Here is an 18,701-nt window from a genome sequence, read left to right as displayed (position 1 = left end):
AACAAGTGCTGGTGAAGATGTGGTGAAAGTGGAATCGCTTAGCACTTTTGGTGTGAATGCAGATTGGTGCAGCCACTGTGTAAAGCAGTATGGAGATACCTCAAAAAACTGAAATGAATGTGCATTTTGACCCAGTTACCCCCACTTTTGGGAATATATCTGAAGAAACCCAAAGCACTCAGTAGATGAGTGGATAAAACACCTATGGGACATTTACACAATGGAATTCTACTTGGCCATAAAAAAGAAGAAAATTTTACCTTTTCCAACATCATGGATGGACCTGGAGAACATTATGCTAAGTGAAATAAGCCAGCCAGATAAAGACAATACTATATGAATTCATTCATATGTGAAATCTAGTGAACAAACTAAACTAACAAGCAAAAGAGAGACAGACTCATAGAGAACAGGATGATAGCTACGGTGGGCGGAGTGGTTAGGGCGTGGAGGGATCGAGCTAAAAGAAAAAAAGGGTTCAGGGACATGGAAAACAGTGTGGTGATTGTGGGGGGAGAGAATATAAGGGGGTTCAACAATAATAAAATACAATAAAAATAAAATATGAAAGTATGAATAATAAAATGACAATAAATTCATATCTATGAACAATTACTTTAAATGCAAATGCTCCAATCAAAAACATATGGTGGCTGACTGGATAACAAAACAAGACCCTTACACATGCTGTCTACAAGAGACTTGCTTCACCTAAAGACCTACACAGACTGAAAGTAAAGGAACGGAAAAAAGATATTACAAGAAATTGAAAATGAAAACAAAAATCTGGGTTAGCAATACTTACACTAAACAAAGTAGACTTTAAAACAAAAGCTATAATAAGAGACTAAGAAGGACCCAGCAACTCCATTTTTGGGTATTTACCCAAAGGAACCCAGAACACTAAATCGAAAATATATACGCACCCATAAGTTTATTGCAACATTATTTACGATAGCCAAGATATGGAAGCAACTTAAGTGTTCATCCGTAGATGAATGGATGAAGAAGTGGTACATATACATAATAGAGTATGACCTAGCCATTGAAAGGAATGAAATCTTGCCATCTGCAACAACATAGAAGGGCCTAGAGGGTATTGTGCTGAGTGGGGTTAAGTCAAACAGAAAAAGACAACTGCTGTATGATTTCATTTATATCTGGAATCTAAAAAACAAACTAAACAAGCAGAACAGAAACAGACTCATAGATACAGAGAACTTTTTGACAGTTGCCAGATGGGAGAGGGGGTTGGGGGATAGGTAAAAAAGGTGAAGGTATTAAGAAATACAAATTGGTAGTTACAGAATAGTCATGAGGATGTAAAGTACAGAATAGGGAATACAGTCAATAATATTATAATAACTATTATGGTGCCAGGTGGGTACTAGATTTATTGGGCGATCATTTCATAAATTACATAATGTCTAATCACTGGGTTGTGCACCTGAAACTAATATAATATTGTATGTCAACTTAATTGAAAAATAAAAAATATTTTTAAAAAAGAACATATATGTCCAGTGACAGTAAGGGCTTTCTGCTGGCATAATAGTGGCTCTGCCTGTCATCAAGGATGCAGGTTCCTACCATTCTTCCACTACCTCAGTCCTCACATGGGCTACCCTCATGGTTTTTAGATGGCAACAGCAGTTCCAAGTGTCATACACAAGCAAGACAACAACAAGGGGAAGAAAAGCCATCCCTTCCTATGTACTTTCTCAGGAGTAAAGAAAGTAGAAGATCCCCAATGACTTCTCAGCATGTTATATATCTATTCCTAATTTTATTTTATTTTACTTTATTTTTGTCTCATGAAAAACAATTATGTATTTATTCAAATGAAACTGAGCTGCATAGAGAAAAAAGAGTAATTTGGGGATGGGGTAGATGAAGGAAAAGATTAGATACTTAAAAGAAGTGGCTTTAATTTAGAAGTGACTTTCGTTTGGGCCTGTGTGGTGTTTCCTGTGATATCATTCATACACATTTTCCTATGAACAACAGCAGTCTGTGGCTTATGGTTAAAGAAGAAACTCATCTTTTTCTCTGCCACCCATCTGAGATTCAACATGGAAAATGGGATTATTATAGTTGGTTTAAACCACCCAGGATCTATCCCCTATAGCTGAGAATGAAGTTTAGTTTCCCTGAAGTACATAACAATAGGAGGATAGCCAGGGGGTCCATTAAAAAGGATGTAAGGATTGGAGAATGAATGTTGAGTAGGAAACTAACAGTTTCTGTGAATGAATGGAACATTGTTTCTTTTGGTTCAAAAGTTTATTCACTATAAATAAGGAGAGGTACAGAGAACACAAAATGTATCATTGTATCAGTGAAACTATGTCTGATGAACTTTGCTGTCCCTATATATTTCTTAGAGCTAAGGAAAATGCATTTTGAATAATCCTGAAAACTTGACAAGATTCTGAAGTTCCTAGAAAGACTTCATAGAAACAGGGAAACCAGGAAATCAAAGAATTGTGTTTAAGAATAATAGCTACAATTAATGAACATTTCCTATCTGTCCAACACTTTTCTACATACTTGGGGTCAAAGACTTCCTAGAGCTGACTTTTGATAGTGTAAGGGAGGGCAAGCTACTAAACTTCTCGTTTGTTCAGTGGAGAAAACACTTGAAATATCTTCAAAGGATAAATGGGGCTGATTATAAGTCAACTACTATCTAGAAATAGTTTTTGTTTCTCAGAAGTATCACCTTCAAGGGATAGAAAATACATTCTTATTTCTTCCAAGAAGACAGATGAGACTAAAAGAATACTTCTGCTTGCTCCCTCTCTCTCTTTTCTCTCTCTTTTTTGCATAATTATTTTCTGAGGGCCAGAAGCACATTGGTAATAGCCAGCACTTGTGTGGAATTACATCGTAAATGTGATAGGTAAGACTGCCATATTAGATCAGCAGTTTTCCCCACTCAGTAGCAGAAGCATCACATGGACCCACAGGACTGACTACTGCCTTGAGATTAGCGATTTATCTGAGTCCTAGTTAAAGATCATTCAGAATTGCCATACAGACTGTGAATGCTAAGTGGAGCAATAAATATTAATATCATGGCTGCCTCTCAGCCTGCACAGAGGCTTAGCACAGCCCCCTCTCAGCACAAAGATTATGTCATTGCAGTCACAAGTCAGAAACCCAGTGTCACCATTTCTCCCCCAAAGGTTGGTAAATGACTGTGGCTGTGCAGAGCTTTGAGTGGATCCTATGTGCTAATATGAGAACTTGACCAAATTTTAAAAAATTATTGCAGTATCTGGAGATCAAGTTTTTGTTTCTGACAATACTGTACTATGTATGATATTATTTCTTCTGTCCCTGTTCGTACTGCTTCCAACAATGCCTGTGGCACATATACACATGCAAGTACTATGTAAGTATTAGCTATTGTTATTGCCTTTGCTGTTGTTCAGCCAAGAACCTGGAAGACAATGTATGACTATTCACCAAACATCTCTGGTGAGTGCCTGCCAATGGAGGCTCTGCCATATTCTCTCTTGGATATTGGCTATTGTCAGAAGGCATCCACTATTTCCTTCAATTCTCTCCTCAGATAAGCAATGGTGTAATGGATGCCTAAGAAGAATTATATTTATCAAGCATTGACCACTCATGAGAAAAAAATTTCTGAAGCATTCCCCTTTTCCCTTCTGAGGAAAGGGAGTCTGGGTGTTTATATATCCTTGGTCTCTCTGTCTAATTGGCAGGGAATCCTGGGAATTTCCGCCATTGGCTTTGTGGAAGTGTTCCAGCTTTAATGTTTGTCAAACTACCTACACAGGACAAAAACTGCTGGAAACAATTGAACCATTAACATGAGCTTTGAAAGCATCGCACCTGGATAAAAATCCAGGCTGTTTGCTCTGCCCAAATTTATGACCTTGGACAAATTGCTTAATCTTTTCTAGCCTCAGTTTTAAAATCAATTTATCCATAAAAATGGAGAGAATTGCAATTTGTAGAATTGTGATGACACTTAGGAATAATGTATGTAGTACACATAAGACTCACTTGGCAAATGATAGGTGCTCAATCAATGGGGGACATTGTTATAATTTCTTTGCAGTGTTTATACCATGGAATAGTGCTTTTGTTAAATCTCTAAAAATGCTGCATTCAAACTAATGCACATACACATTCTTACAACTAGTTAAAATATGCGCAGAAAAAAAAAAGCCAAAAAAATCAACATATTAGTAGTCACTGTTCTTGGAAGAACCAGTTGTACAACCAAAAGTAAATTAAATTTACAAAAACTGTAGGGTCATATTAATATTAATCACCTAAGTGATACCCAAAGATTATATTCTCCTTATGACTCCTATTCTCTTAACCTGATGTCAGCATGGTTAGGATTTTATGTAAGGTATTTTATATTTTTGATTTTAGTATCTTTATATTCATACATAGTTACCTAAAGAAAATATTTAATATTGTTTTATGTTTGCCTTAAAGTGGTATTATCCCATATGTGTCATTCTGTAATTGGTTTTTTCATGCAACACTGTTTTTGAAATCTTGTCATGCTACTACAAATGAATGTAATTAACTCCTTTGAACTGTTGTTTAGTTACATGAGTATACCATCATTTACTTCCCTATTCTAATTTTGATGGACATGTAGACTGTCCTAATTTTTCACTCTTACAAGCAACGCGGCAGAGTGAATCCTCTCTCCTTTGCACCTAGGTGTTTCTTTAAATAAAACACCTAGACTCTCTTGAAAGATTATGCATACATTTAGCTATATAGATGCTATCAATTACCCTTCAGAATGACTATCCATATTCCCTAGCACCTTGACAAAAATTAATTGTATCTAATTTTAAAGAGTTTTCCAAGCTGACAGATTAAAAAATTATACCCCATTGTTTTTTTTTTCTTTTGAAATAACTGTAGATTCAGAGCAAATTGCAAAGATAGCACAGAGAGATGTGTGTACCCTACATCCACTTTCTGCTGACAGCTTTATCTTACATCATTATACTACCATATCGGAACCAGAAAATTGACATTGGTATAAAGAGTGTATAGTTCATGTCGTATTACCAGATGCAGAGACTCATGGAATCACACCACAACCAATACAGAACTATTTCATCACTATGAAGATCTCCCTTCTGCTGCCCCTTTACAGTCATGTCTGCCCTCCCCCACCAGCCCCAACCCCCAGCAACTGCTGACCTGTTCTCCGTCTCTATAATTATGGTCATTTTGAAAATGTTATACAAATGCAATCATGCAATATATGACCTTTTGAGATTGGTTTTTTTTTTTCCAGTCAACATAATGCCTGTGAGATTCATCCAAGTCATTGCTTTTATCTATTATTTATTCTTTTTTATTGCTGAGTAGTATTCCATGGTATGGTTCAGTGATTTGCAACATTTTTCATCTCATGGCACACATAAATTAATTACTAAAGTTCTGCAGCACACCAAAAAGTATATTTTTTGCCAATATGACAGAAGAAAATAGGTATAATTTTGATTCATTCACACCAGACAGCTACTATTGTATTGTCTGTTGTCACTTTTTTATTTCACAATCTAAGGGAAAAAAGATCAATTCCCCTGACTAAATAGTCAGGTATTGTATATTTTTAAAATTCCTGTGGCACGCCAGTGTGTCTGCCATGGCACACCAATTGAGAAAAATCTCTGGTACAGATTGCCACAAGTTGTTTAATCATTTAGTTCCATAGGACTATCTGGTTGCTTCCAGTTCAGGACTATTGCAAATAAAGCTTTGATGAACAACAGGTACAGATGTTTGCATAGACACATTTTCATATCCCTGGGATAAATGCTCAGAGTGCAACAGTTGTGTCATGTAAGTAAATTTTATTTTTTTAAGAAACTGCCAAACCATTTTCCAGAGTGGTGGTTCCATTTCACATTTCCTCCAGCAATATGTGACAGGCCAGGTTCTCCACATTCTTGCCACCATTTAGTGTTGCCCTTATGTTTTGTTTTAGCTTTTCTGGTTGGCGTGCAGTGATGTTGCTTTGTGGTCTTTGTTTTCATTTCCCTAAAGGCTAGGGATATTGAATGTGTGCTCCCTTGACATCTGTAATGTCTACTTTGATGAAGTGTCTTTTCATGTCTTATGCCCATCTTCCAGAATTGTTGTGTTTTTTTTTACAGCTGAAGTTTGGGTGTTTTTTAAAAATGTATTTTAGATATATGTCCTTATATAGGGATGGAGGCTCAGGCTCCCGAAGTGTCCCAATGACAGGGAGTAGAGTGGCTCAACACCACCAGGTGAGTATGAAAGTCCCAAGAGCACCCCAATGGTAGGGAGGGGTGGTAGATACAAAAGGGGTACCCATTATAGCTTTTCAAGAGTGGAAATTTAAATCCCCACTCAGACTTTGCTGGCAGTGTGGGGTTGGGGCACTGTTTTTCTGTGGAGTCCAGGTAGGGTAGAAGAGTTAGTGTCTAAAGTGTTCTGTCTCAACAGGCTGCTCCTTTGCTGGTCTTCTGACTAGAGAGCAGGCTGTCCTTGGGTTGTCTTTGTCTGAACCTGTAGCATTTCTGGTTGGCCATTTCTTCAGTATACAGTTTGGAATGGACTGGGTCGGAAGAAAACCCAGAGAACTCACCACCATGTTGTTCCTCAGGTTCTGGGCCCTCTAGCTGACCTGCCTTCTCTCCACCTTTCAGAATCTTCTTTTAATGTTTTGTACATAATATCCAGGGTTCTTATCTGTTCTTAGCAGGAGGAATAGGGAAAAATACTTCTACTTCATCTTTCTAGAAGAAGAATGTGTACCATTGTTTTAATTAACATGTATTATTACCAACAAGGTTGATTGCCATTTCATATATTCACAGGGCATTTGCTTTTCCTCTTCTAGAACTGGCTGCCTCTTCACATACACTATCTAGTGTCCAAATCAATCCACTGTATTTTTCTTCATGATTTGTCAGTTTTTGTATATTCTGAAAAATATTTGTCAGTTTATGTATGTTGCATATATTTTCCAACTCTGTTACTTATTTTTATCTTTGCTTGTAATGCTTGACTCATACAGACACCTTTAAATTTTAAGGCAGTCAGCATATTGTCTTGTATTGTAATTAACAAAAAATATGGGAATGACATAAAGATGTATAAATGGGACAATAGAATAGTATGTAAATACTTAAAAGAATGTTTCACTGTAAATCAAGAAAAATCCAGGCTTATCTTAGAACTATGGTTTTATAGATTTCATATCCTCTCTCAGTACTTTGAGTAAAACATTAGTAACAGAAAGTATCCCTGTTCCCTCTATTGTCTTCCTCAAGAATGATTTCTTCATTCGCCTTTCAAAGCTATGCTGATTTCTTCCCTTTTTTGCTGAAATATAACTGCATAACTGTAGTGCCATTTCTTTTCATTTTATTCTTATATGATCCTAGGGGCAGCTCTGTCCAGATCTCTTACTTGCCTTAAAATTATAGAGATTCACGCTGACTCCCTTCCCATCTCTCACCTCTGTGTTCTAATAGTTTCTGTTCTACTTTCTGCTTATCTCTCATGAGAGCAACAGGAAAGAGTAAATCTAAGATTATGTTTAATTGCAGTTGGTGAACTTAATCTCTGGTTCAGCTCTCTTCTACTGAATTCTGTTAAAATTTCTAGTGTACATTATTCTCCTCAGAGATGCTCTCAAAATTTACATTTTCCTCCAATTTAGCTGAGTCACAAAGTCATTGCTTCTGCTGGAGACAATCTGCCCTACTTTAAAAAAATTCTCTTAGGTGGGGAAAGGATGGATCGCAAAAAAAAAAAAAAAAAAAAAATTCTCCTAACTCACCTGCCTCTCTCCTGCTGTGAATGCCACCTGGTCTCAGCTTGAGTAGAATAAAATAAGAGGAAAGTAAGGGATTTGGATATGATATACCCTTATTCCACCCTAGGGGCTTCCTATACACCTTCCCTTGGACTGTCAACATCCTTGATAGCGTTTGCTTTATTTCTTTACTCTTCCTGTTTTGTTAATGCTGTATTCGTTATTGGAAAAGTTTAACTTTTGACGATTTTTCCACAGAATTTCTCCTGCTTTCCTTCCCGTCGGGGAAAAAGAACATGGTGAACCACAGTTCATCATTGCTGCATACTCCTTATGCGGGATATTGGGGAAGAACCCCTCGGGAGAGGTGCGTCTTCACCCCAGGGTGCCATAGTCCTCTCCTGAAATGGAAGTTGGACGAGGTGGGAGAAATTAATGAGATTTTTCTGAATTTTTTCTGTGCATCATGTCCACAAGACTCTCTCTAGAGGGATTTTATATTGGACCAGGCATCAATTTCCAGATTCTCCCATTTTTAGAAACTTTCCAAAGTTAGAACACTGCTCCTATATCATTTGCTAGTTTATTTACTGTCATTCCATTTTATTAGGCTGATGAAAAGGTATTGTAATCTTGTTGTATCTACTTTGACACCTTTCCCCAGAAGTCACCTGAATGAAATTTAAAAAATGATACTTTCAATTCCTGCTGCCTAATAACTCTTGTCTTAACTAAGAGAAAGAATGCTTGCTTTTGTTGAATGACTACTAAGTTATTTCCATGAACTACATTTTTATGAGCTGAAAAAATAATTAAAATAATGAGTAACAAACAAATACAAAAATCTATGTTGAGTCAATTTTTATTTGTTTCTTTCAGAATATTTTTTCTCAGCTTCTCTCACTAGATTGATTATTCACAGCACATACAACGTAAGCTACCAATTCTTCATTTTCTTTTCTTCCTTCCCCTCCCTTCAATCCACCTTTTCCCTCCTTTCTCTATGACCAAGTATGTTTCCCATTGCCCTCCAAGGGCTTCTGTGCCCTTGTACAGTGACTTCTACTATTCTTTAAACTATCAGTTCAGATGTTTTGTATGATTTCTCTGGGAAGCCTTTCCTACCCCGCAAGGTTAGGTGGGGCCCCTCATGTGAATCCGCTCCCCAGGCATGCTCTGTTTACCCTCATTTGCACTGATCGCCCTGTACGGCGATTGCCTCTGTCCCCGTATTTCCCGTTGGACATAATTCCAGCAGGAAAGACCCTAAGCGCCCAGGTCATTACTCTGCACATACGTGTTTCATAACTACATTTTAAAAATTTACTATAATAACCTTGTGAAAAATTTTTAAATGCTTTGAAGTTCATTAACAATATACAGGGTGGGGTAAAAGTAGGTTTAAAGTTGTGAGTACGTGAAACACAGGGTTTATTCTCATAGTGTTATGTGCGAATTATTGCATTATTTTCTGTACTAACAACTGTGAACCTACATCTGCCTCACCCTGTGTAGGTTCTCATCATGTCATCCTTTATGGTTTAGGGAGTTATACATGCATTCAATTTAAAAAAGTATAATCCAGTACTTTAGTATAATCTACTAATAATCTATCAAATTTTTAGTAGAGTTTGGTAAAACACCAGAACTAGGTTACATTTGGAACCAGTTGAGAATCCACAGGTTTCATCACACTATTATTAATGGCCTTCTTAAAAAACCATTACTATGTTACCATTCTGCCCTTTGTGGAATTCATCAAAGGCACAATCTCTGCCCTAAGGCTTTGGATTTTTCATTCCACTGCCTAAAGTCATCTGTCTGTGAACAAGGGCAGCACACACCTACCTCATAGGGGTGTTGAAAATTAATTAGGCAATGGTCAGCTGTCTTCAATAGGAAAGTGGCGTGTACGTGCTCATGTTTCACGGCTCTTTTAATTACACCTCATGTGCCAGCAAGATTGCTAAGACCCCAGAGCCTTTGGATTTGTGAGAGCTTTGAATGCAGTACAAAGCTTGTTGTCTCAATATAAAGTATCAATAGGAGGCATTAAGATGTCAGCACCTTTTTGAGGATTTTGTTCATTAAAACGGTTGTAAAGGGGTGCTCTGAATGAGTGACTGTGGACCAAATCATAGTCTAAGCATCAGAGCAAACAGGAGCCTCCAGGAGCCCCCAGAAGTGCGAGGAACAAGCGTTTGAAATGGTGGGCGAAGTGGTGAGAGAGGAACTCGAAGAAGAATCTGAATGTGCCCAGCACTCCCGCCCCTCAATGCCGTAGTAGATCAACTTGACACTTCCCGGCTCTAATTTACTTCCTCCTCATTTTGATTTCGCGGCATTCCCAATTATGCAGCTGCCAGGAAAGGAAGCAATGGAATTGCAATGTAGAAAAATCCAGGCCACTTCTTTTCGGACTAGACGTTTCTGCACAAAGAGCCAGTGGGTCACATCTTCTGCCGGGCCGGAGATGCTTCCAGGACAACCACGCTTGGTCGCGGGGCAGCTGAACCTTGTTGGCTTCACTCTTTCCTCAGTGGCCACGCGGTTTCTCAGCTGCATGAGGGATCATCTATAATAGGCCATTTTATTTGGTAAATGTTTTCCTACTTACTGAAGAGCGTTCATTATTAATGACCAGAAAGGGAACTCCTGCCTCCTGTGGCAGAAGTTGATACATTTGCTTTGTATAATTGCCGTGTATAGTTAGCCATGTGGTCGTTCAGCTAAAATAAATTGCCTTCTTCCCATAAGAGTCTACCCGAGTGTCATGGGAGAGCTGGAGGGAAGTTGGCTGCTGAGACTCGTCTCTTAGCTTACGCCATAGACGAGTCCAGAAACAGAAGTCAGATGGCAAGTTTGAGATGAATAGCATTTTTAATGGCTTCAAAATAGCTCAGTCTGTAAAGGGCATTGCTGAATGACAACATGTAGTGGGATTTAATTTATCTATTACTGCTTTGTCAGACCTTCTGAGAACTGCTCTCTGGTTCATCTGTTTGGACAAAAACTGATCTCACTTCAAAGAAGGAATTTAGAATGATGCAAATGTAAAAGACTAGTAGTGTGGAAGAGAAGAAAACCCTACAAGTATTAAGAAATAAGTGTCAGGTATTCTTCTAAGGAAGCAGTCTCTTACAGTTTGGTATTTGGAAAAAGTAATTTCATGCTGAGACTTCATAGCAGCAGTTGAACTCTGAACCCTGAACTCTGAAATGAAATAGGCCCAAAGTCTAGGAAAGAAGATCATGATAAAGACAGCACAACCTGGTCTGTCTCCAATTAGTAAGAATTCACCTTCTACTGGTAAGATTAACCCTTCACCATCCCAGCAGGTGATTTGGGAAATGCCATTGATAAGAATATGGGAAAGAAGGATATAAAAGGTAATCAGGGCTAACACTGAGGGAAGAAATAGGTTCACACCTCTTATTTTCAACTTCCAGAAATATCTAGAAAGAGGCATACTTCCCATAAGAGGCAAGTTTAAAGGAGCATACCAAGAATGATGAACAGAAAATACTAGTATTTCTTACAAATTAGCAGATATATTAACTTGAAATTAAAGGATGAGAATTAAATAGAGGGGAAGTTAGACAAGAACGATAATTTTATCATATGAAAATATAGCCACAGACCAGTCACAGAGAAAGTTAGGCCCTGGTCACATTTTTTTTCCCTCCTCTGTTCTGCTATTGGCAGGGAAATGATGCAGAAAGCCATTCTTTTCTTAGTCTGTATTGCATCAGTCTTTCAAAACATACACAGGTGCTAGTAATTAGTGATGACTTGAAATTTATGCTTGCTGTTTTAATGAAGCATTATATTTGGATTGGGATCATTTACTCCCTTTATCTCTCTTTCACTCAAATCTGAAATAGCCTGGCTTGTTTGCCCAAATTATTCAGTTCAATTTTATAGATATTTATTGATTTCCTGCAACGTTCAAGGCTTTTGTATACACTGACCACACTTTACAAGCCCCAAATTGGGTCAAGAGTACTTATTTGTATAGTGAGATAAAATATTTGAAATTGAAACTGTTTCCAAAATTCTAAAGTATAAGTTTGGGGCCAGGAGCAGAAGAGAAAAATCAGAAACTTTCTCAAGAGTTTGCATACAAAGGAATTAAATAATTACAACAATAACTATAGAAGGCAGAATAAGACAAGTGCCCAAGAAGGCACAAGTAAAGCTGTGTGACTGTCTTATATGCAGAGTCCCAGGTCCATCCTTTAAGAGTCGTGTTACCCTGGGCAGGTCACAGGGCCCCAGCAAGGCCTGTGAAGTGGAGATAATAGTAGTCAGTCAATAGATGTGCTGTAAGAATATAACACCTTGGAACAGTGTCTTTCACATAAGAGCTGTTCAGCCAAAATGTTTAAAATGCATGTAGATTCAAAGGAAGAAGTGACCGGTGAGCAGGGAAAGATAGACAAGGAAAGGATACATTTTTTTAAGGTGGGATTTGCCATGTCTGAGAGGTAAGTTTCCCAGAGGCGCAAAACATGCTGGAGCGACGGAGTGGTGTCTGCATAGAAAAGAGATAATAATGTTTCCAATGTCTCAGCACCAGTTAGGTGCAGGGTATTCTGGGAATGCACACCTACTCATTTGAGGAGAGCAAGTAGAAAGATATAGAGAAGAGGGCCAAGGACACAGTCTTGGGCAATGCCGACATGTAAGAGGGGGAAGCATAGGCAGCGAAGACAGAGAATGTGGTCTGAGAGTTTAGAGGAAAACCTGAAGACAACAGCACCACAAGAGCCAAGAGAGGAAAGAATATCAACGGGAGCAGTGGTACCCAATGGCTCAGTGAGAATGAGGAAAACAAAAATAAAGGGAAGCCAGTGATTTTAGTGATGAAGTGGCCAATGGTTGTCTTCTGGGGTGATTCTATCACAAAAGTACACTCGTGTTGCTCTGCCTGGGTCTCATGCAGAAGTTGGGTTGGTTATGTTGTATTCAGAAGGGCTTGGCCCATTCAGGCCATGGACAAGGACCTCCTGTAGACTCCTGAATGGGGTGGGCATTCAGGTGTCAGGAAAGTCAGTTGTTCATTGAGGACATTGGAAGTCAGAAGGCAAGCAGGAGAGAAAACTCCTAGATCTCTCTGAGTCTCACTTTTGTGAGTCTGGAATTCAGGAGGAGTTTGAGGACTTGAAGAAGCTCCCAGGTAGAGGAAAGATGCTCTCACCCACAGCAAATTAGGAGGGAGGAATTCTCAAGCTAAAAGTCTGTGAGAAAGCCCTGCTTTGTCATGTAGATAATTCGGTTTCAGGTTATTTTTAGCTTGTTTACCCCAAATCTTCAGTCCTATCTTATTTAAACATTTCTGACTGGTCTTAGTTGTGCTATGAGGACTTACAGAAAGTATTGTCTGACATCACCTGGTCTAGGGTGTTGGAGAGGACATAGCACCCCTGAGGCTTGTGTGGGGGTGGCACCCTCACAGAGAGCAACCCCACTTAGGAGCCAGGGCTTAGGGGAGGCCAGAGGAGAGTTGAGGAAACAGGGGCAGTGATAAAGAGAGTGTAAGAGGTAAGAGACTGAGACAGCTTCATGAAGAGGCATACGGGGAGTGATTGAGTGATAGGGACTCATCACTGAGTAAGGCGCTTCCCATGTTCCCTAAAAAAACAGCAGAATCTAGGGAGCATCCCTTAGATGCATGTTTATAAGCAGAGCAGAGGTGTCTGCAGATGAGATAGATTGAACATGCAAGACAGAGAGAAGAAGCTTTGGGAGCTGGAGAAGTGGGGTCCAGGGCTCAGGTGGATGGGCATTCCAAGTGTTGGTGAGCATGTACAATGGTGCAGCTACTATGGAAACCAGTACTGAGGTTCCTCAAAAAATTAAAAGTAGGACGATAAGATCTAGCAAGGCCACGTCTGGTTATTTATCCAAAGAACTGAAATCAGGATCTCAAAGAAATATTTGCTATCCCATATACATTGTAGCATTATTCTCAGTAGCCAAAAAATGGAGATAATGTAAATGTTCATGAGTGGGTGGGTAATGAACATGTGGTGTATATATATAAATAGAATATTATTCAACCATAAAAAGGAGGAACTTCTACAATATATAACTTGAGGACATTCTGCTAAGTGAAATAATCAAGTCACAGAAGGAAAATACCTCATGATCCCATTTATATAAATTATCTGAAATAGTCAAATTCATCAAAGCAAAGAATAAAATGGTGGTTGCTAGGGGAACTGGGAATTACTAATCAATGGGTATAAAATTACAGTTTGCAAAATGAATTAGTTCTAGAGATCTGCCATACAACATCATGCCTATGGATAACACTACTACTATATGAGGGCATGTCACATATTAATTGTTCTTATAAGAATAAAATTTTGAAAAGAATAGAAAAGAAAGAAATGTGCTGGAGAAATGTGCACATATGGAGAGAGACCTAAGTGTAAGAGTAAATATAAAGAACTATCCTCTTTTCTGTCAAGCTTTGGAAAACTATCGCGTACCTTGTTACTGCTGTTAATGAAATATCCGTGTTGATGAGTCAGAGAAGACATCATTGTCACCAACTGTAAGCTGATGGCTTTTTCAGATGATACCTAATTAACTAGTATCACTCACATCAATCAAACTCCTCCCCCAAACATCTGCATAACAAACTAAGATCGGTTTAGGGAAGTAGCCCAGCAGAATAAAGATGGCAGTTATCACCTGGAATACAGGTATTTGGTAGATGAATAGACATCAGAATGTGGCAAACACCCTGTCACACATACCTACAAACTCCTAAAGGGAATTAGAAGAGTTCCTGACAGTTCTTAAGGAGTCAAGCCAAACCTTCCATAAGATGTTTTTGAAGATATTCTATGTCATTGAATTAGAGGTAAATGACAGTCATTTTATAATTCTTGTGAGATTACTCAGTATGCTCTGAATTTTTTTGTAGATAGCTAGTAACAAGAAAGATGTAATAACGTAGGAGGGAAACCAGAGGTCAAGATAAACAGCAAAGGTGAATGGAGATGCTAAAAATGCTTTGTGACTGAATATTCACAAATGGTTGGCAAGAGGGCAGTGTGGACATCTGAAGGTTATGAAACCCAAGAAATGGAAGAAACTATTTTAGTTCAAACTATAACAACATTGCTACATGCGAAAAGCTTCTGCGATTTGGTTCTTTTCTGCCTTCCTGGTTTATTTCCTGGTACTCTCTTATGGATGCTGCCTTTTCCCAGGGAAAGGCTCTGTCTTCACTAGAACATGAGCTCTTTGGGTAGAGAGACTTGGATCTGTGTTGTTCACCACTATGTCCTCAGTACTAAGGATAGCATCTGGCACACAGGCTCTTGGTATATTTTTTTAAAGATTTTATTTATTTATTTTTAGAGAGAGGAGAAGGGAGGGAGAAAGAGAGGGAGAGAAACATCAGTGTGTGGTTGCCTCTTGCATGTCCCCAGGTTCTGGGGACCTACCTGCAACCCAGGCATGTGCCCTGACTGGGAATCGAACTGGTGACCCTTTCGTTGGCAGGCCAGCACTCAATCCACTGAGCCACATGAGCCAAGGTGCTTGGTATATTTTTATTAATGACTCTAACCTTTCCTATAAAAGCCCTACTTGTTTCAAGGCCAAATTTAACTCAGTCCCACTTCTTTTATGAAATTATAATTCCTCCACCCAATAACATGTTCTTTATAGCTCTGTTGCAATTTGTACCGTTTTGTTATTTATTTTTAATACATAGATTTCTTTGCCACTGGATCATTAGTTCCTATTAGTTTTTGTCAAAATGTAATACAAAGATTTCCTGCATCAGTTTTACCTATGGTGCTAGGCTCCCCCCTAGACCTACAAAAATCTCTGGACTTGGAACACAGGAACCAGCACATTTCACCAGGCCCCAGATGATTCAGGTGCACTCTGAGGTTTAAAAAGCAACCAAGGAGACCTCTTTTATCTTTATATTTCCCACTGTGCTGGAATAGTGCTTTTGGGTTCTCAATTCATGTTTATTATGTGGAATGGAATGGAATGGCATAGAATAGAATAGAATAGAATAGAATAGAATAGAATAGAATAGAATAGAATAGAATAGAATAGAAGTGGTCATAGTGATGATATAACTAATTTGCTTTTTACTTTTGAAATGCAACTACCTCCACAAAGAAAACAATGCATGGAATTAAAGTTAACTTAGTATTTCAATTTAAAAAAACACTCATTTAAAAACAAACAAGTAAAATCCTGATTTTTATGTAAATTGCATTGATGTAAACACAGAAACAAACTGCACAGTACCTCAGTGTACATCTTAATAAACATTCTCAAAATGAACACAACCATATAACCAGTACCAAGATCAAGAAAAAACATAACTAGTACCCAAGAAACCCATTCTTGCCCCTTTGCTATCACTGCCTTCCTTTGAGGGTAGCCACCGGCCTCACTTATAACACCACAGATTTGTTTTACTGTTTGCACTCACTCGCTCTCTCCCCCCACCCCGTTCTCTATCTCTTTCTGCATGTTGCTGCAGTTCATTCCTTCTCAGTGATGTATAGTATTCCACTGCATGAATATAGCACGGTTCGCTTATCCATTCTATACATAGGTCAATATTTGAATTGTTTTCAGTTTGAGGTTTTTATAAATAGTGTTGTTATGAATGTTCTTATATATGTCTCTGGGTGAACACATGCAGACCTTTCTGTTGAGTATATACCTAAGAATAAAATACCTGGGTCATAGGATAGATATTAGGTTGGTCAAAAAGTTGGTTTAGTTTTTTTCATAAAATAAGACATATTTTTCATTTTTACCAATAACTTTATTGATTTGGATATTTTGAGTATGAAGGCTATCACCCACGTTATATAACATCGATTGTTCTCAATTAACGTCTCAATTTGACTGCCATCAACTTCAACTGGTCTACCTGACCATGGAGCATCATCCAGTGAGAAATCTCCAGCACAAAACCACAAACCACTTTTGACACACTCAGTCAGTCATGGCACCTTCACCTTCAAGTCTTTTTTCTGCATTTCAGTTACATTTTTATCTTTCTTGAAATAATAAAGCATAACATGCTGACAATGTTGCATATTTTCTTCTACCTGCAACATTAAAATGGCTACACAAAAATTTACCAATTTTCGTAAGTTTTTTTAAATGCAGGCTGATATGACAGCTGTCACAATATACTCTAACAAAATCGTTTTGAATGAAATTAAAGACAAGTGCTCCTAGAGCTATTTTATGGGAAAAAAAACCACAAATGAACTTTTTGGCCAACCCAATACATGTCTGTCCAGCTTGAGTAAATACTGGCTCAATTTTTCATGTCTGTGTATTCATGCCATCATATTGCCCTCTCATACTGACTCTGGGATTGGTCACGTGACTTGGTTTGGCCAATGGGACAATAGAAATCTTGATATACATAAAGCTCATAAAAATCACTTGCCTGTGTTTGCCTTCTCTCTTGCTCCTCTGTGTTCACATTCCAGGCTAGCCCACAGGAGGATGTGAGACATAAGGAGAGCAGAGTCATCCTTGACAAGGCCATCCTACCAGCCAGCCTTCAGCCATCCTGCCCCTGACCACAGGTGCATGAACAAGCCCCAGTGCAATGAACTGAACCTAACCCAGATCAGCAGAGGTGCCCACCAAAACATAGACTTGTATGAAATAATAAATAGTTGTTGTTTCAAGTCACTAAGCTTTGGAGTACTTAGTTATACAAAAATAGGTAACTGCCATGCTGCCAAACAGATTTGCAAAGGGTTGTGCCAAGTGACACTTATTAATAATGTCTAAAGTTCCACCTCCTCATCAATACTTGGTATGAACTAAACTATATGAAATTGTTGACATTTGACTACTTCTGATCTAAAAAATTACAAAAAAATTACAATTTGATATGGTCCAATTTAACATTTTACTTATCTTTTTCCTTTTAATCATTCTTGGGAGTATATAATGGTATCAAATTGTGGATTTAATTTGCATTTTGCTAATAACCAAGGTTGTTGAGCACCCTTTCATATGTTATTTAGCTAGTAAACATTAATATATCCTCTTTTATGAAGTATCTGTTTGAGGTTTTTCATTTTCCTATTGGATTAACTGTTTTGGGGCCATTATTTGTAGGAATGGACACACATGCACTGGATATGAGCCTTTTGTTGGATGTATGTTTTGCAGATATCTTCTCCTACTCTGTGATCTTCCTTTTCACTTTCTTAATGATACTCCTTCATGAACAAAAATTCTTAACTTTAATGTAACTCAATTGACTCATTTTAACATCCATGGTTGTCAACTCTTCTTTACCTACCCCAAGGTCACGAAACTGTTCTCCTGCAAGTTTTCTACTAAAGGCATTGTTCTTTTGTCTTTCATATTTAGATTGATAATCCATCTTGAATCAATAAAGTATGTGAGGCAGGGGTCAAGACTCATCTCTGTCCCAAGAGGGTATCCACTTATCTGGACATGTATGGAAAAGGCAGTGAGTTGTAGTTGATGGCTCTCATGGGGAGGCAGCAAGTGGCATAGGAAGAGCTCCCAGTAGGAGCTAGTCCTAACTCTGCCACCAGATCACTGGCTCTGTGACCTTGGACAGATCATGGGAGCTATCTGTTTGTCCCTACATAAAATGAGGAGGATAGAATAGATAATTCCCTTCACACCTTCCAGAAGTGTGGGATCAGGCAGAAGTGACATAACTTTCCAACTATGTATGGCATTATTAGTTCTGGAACCTCAGGGAACATAGTTAATATACCTGAGTCTCCATTTCCCTACCTACAATATGGGAACAATCATATCCACATGGAGGGATGTTGTGAGAATAAGAAAACATGTATGTAAAGTTCTGTACTTGCTATATTATACAGGGTGG

This window comes from Pteronotus mesoamericanus, unplaced genomic scaffold (assembly GCF_021234165.1).
Source record: "Pteronotus mesoamericanus isolate MK-2021 breed Mesoamerican mustached bat unplaced genomic scaffold, CSHL_Meso_final contig_74, whole genome shotgun sequence".
Taxonomy (NCBI): Eukaryota; Metazoa; Chordata; class Mammalia; order Chiroptera; family Mormoopidae; genus Pteronotus; species Pteronotus mesoamericanus.
The sequence above is the reverse complement of the archived record's forward strand: the minus strand, read 5'-3'. Positions refer to the sequence as shown.